Source organism: Lygodium microphyllum, chromosome 17, assembly GCF_053477565.2.
Source record: "Lygodium microphyllum isolate KBCC chromosome 17, Lygodium_microphyllum_v1.1.10, whole genome shotgun sequence".
NCBI lineage: Eukaryota > Viridiplantae > Streptophyta > Polypodiopsida > Schizaeales > Lygodiaceae > Lygodium > Lygodium microphyllum.
Window position 1 is genome coordinate 139194630 of NC_141151.1, and position 2780 is coordinate 139197409.

The 2780-nt window shown below is 42.9% G+C and overlaps 1 pseudogene; it reads right to left on the reverse strand.

Moving 5' to 3' along the window:
- Window positions 1-1049: 1049 nt before the first annotated feature.
- On the reverse strand, window positions 1050-2433 carry LOC148022411 (uncharacterized; annotated as a pseudogene).
- Between the last annotated feature and the right edge of the window lie 347 nt (window positions 2434-2780).

Sequence of the window (2780 nt, forward strand, 5' to 3'; positions counted from 1 at the left end):
TCTCTCAATTACTTTGCTCTGTCCTTTTCCTTGAGGCACAATAGACGTCATCCTCAAGTCCTCTTCATTGCTCCATAGTCGCGGCAAAGAGCTATCCACCTGATCAAGAAATTCTGATATATATACAAGAGACTCTTGTATCAACCAACCCTCAGCCATGCTTCCTTCGGGACTTGCACTTTGCCTCACAAAGTCTTTTAAGGTCTTCATGAAGCGCTCTAGGAAGAACATCCAACGGGCATGCACAGTGCCACATAAAGCAATTTCATCCACTAAATGCACAATGAGATGCAGTTGACTTGTGAGAATGGTTCGCGGAAAAGTCTCCTCTACCATACAAACCACCTCCACTGCCATAACACGCGCATCATCCAATGTGGCTGGATCAATTGCTTTGGAACTAACATATCTGAAAAATAAATGCACAGTACGTTATACCTCATGCACATTCATTTTGCAAGGTATAATGAAGGGTGATCTTACATGGGATTTACATACCTCACAAGCTCGCCCATCTTATAAATACATCTTTTCAAACTCCTGTCTGCACAATGGTCGATGCTAGTAGGTAGTATGAACTGCGCACATAAGAGCACATGTATATTTGGGTTAGGGCATTACAAAATTTAATTTCAACCTACAATAATTGGAAAACACTTACTTGGAGCATCTTGTGCCAATCGTGGGACTTCAACCCATGTAGTTGCTCAACCCCTCTTTTCTTAGTGGTTGTAAACGCTCCCTTCAACGATCTCATGCATCCAGTGGGAGTACGCAAAGTGGTGATGGCTTGCTTTACCTGCTTCTCCTCCTTCTTTGATATAATCTAGGGAGCAGGCGGAAGACGAACGTGCCCACCCTCCTCTCGTGGCCAAGCTTGACGCATACGTCCTGCGACCTGCAAGTCCTCCCGTACGCTAACATTGTCTCTTTTACCAATAACATGTTCCCAAATACTAGATCCCACATTCTTGAAGATGTGCATGGGATCAAGAAGATGGTTGATCTTGAGATGGGTCCAATATGGTAGCCGGAAAAAAATGGAGTACCTACACAAGATATTGCAGACTGTCATCTTTATTCCAACTTTAGAGACTACACAAAACAAGATTGAAAACAATGGAGATGTACCTGTTCATGCCATCTGGAGGAAGAACATTTGAAGACTCCCAAATACGCTTCTAATCTTTTGCACGAAGTGTCTGTGGATGAATGTTCCTCTTACTAGGAGCATATTTAGGGTGATGTGATGGGAGAAATCGATGATGATTATCGAATATGGTCTTACACAAACCATCAGCATACTCATGTACCAATGAAGGGCCACATATAGGACATGCATGTTTACCCGATGTCCTCAAACCTGTTAAAATAAAAAAAAAGTTAGAATAATAAAGTCAATAGTTATAATTGATATAGCTAGTAGTATTAGAGTCGGGAGGTAGTTAGAATTCTTACCAGAACAATCGCTGTATCCTGGAAAGTCATGCATTGTCCACATCAACACTGCTTTTAAGTCGAAGTGTCGAGAGGAGGGAGGCCTACTAATGTCCACTACCGCAACACCTCTCCATAGTTCCTCCAACTCATCAATCAACGGTTCAAGATAAACATCCATATGCTTGACTTTATGTTTCCCTGGAATCAGAAGGGATAACATAAGATGTCCCTTCTTGATCGCCATTGATGGTGGAAGGTTGTAATTCACCAACACAACCAGCCACACGCTGTGTGCGGTGCTCTTGAAACCAAACGGATTCACTCCATCCATACCTAGGCCAAGTCTCAAGTTTCTGGGCTCTGTTTTAAAGCTGGGCCACTCATCTTCAATATGCTTCCAAGCAGGAGTGTCTGCAGGAATTCTCCACATGCCATCATCCGATCGATGCGAGGAATGCCATGACATGAGCTCTGCTATGGATTTGCACTTGAACATGTGTTTGATGCGAGGAATTATAGGAAAGTGTCGCAAGACTTTACGAGGTACATCAAAACTCTTCACATCTGTTCTATACCTTGCTTCACCACAAGTGGGACACTGTCGAGCCTCCTTATGCGTCCCACGAAAGAGAATGCAATCATTGACGCATGCATGTATGCGATCATAATCCAATCCTCCAAGAGATGTCACATAGCGCCTCGCTTTGTCTCTTGAGGTGGGTAGTCTATTCCCCTTTGGAAGCATGTTTGATAATAGCCTGCATCCAATATCATCAATTAGCCCATAACCCTAAACCCTATACTGTAAACCAAAAACCACTAACTCAAATTTGCAAGTTACAATGCTTACTTCAATAATGCGTCAAGACTTGCATTGCTCCATCCATAAACTGTTTGTATATTGAGCAGTTCAAGTGAAGCACGTAAAATAGAGAATGTGCACCCTTCAAAAATCGGTGTCGATGAAGCGTTGTAGAGATGCTCTTGTTCCATATCATTGTCGTCCACACCTTTGCGATCATCCCTAAAAAGATTCCGCACCATGTCATCAAACACTTCCTCTTCCACAACTTTGTGGGGTGCAGGGCTATTGTCATCCCTTTCCCACTCATCTCCAACAACAGATCCTGAAGCTCCAGCATCATCTCGTCGACGCTTTGCATACTCTCACCGTGCGTATGGCACCATGTTAGGGTGTGGTACTGCATCCTGCTTCAATCACAGTATATATATTACAACGCGCTCCATTAATTTCCACACCATGAGTTATTTTAATACTTTCAATTCACATCTTCTCACCTCTAAACCTGTTTGAATCCATTCTCCATACATCGAGATGT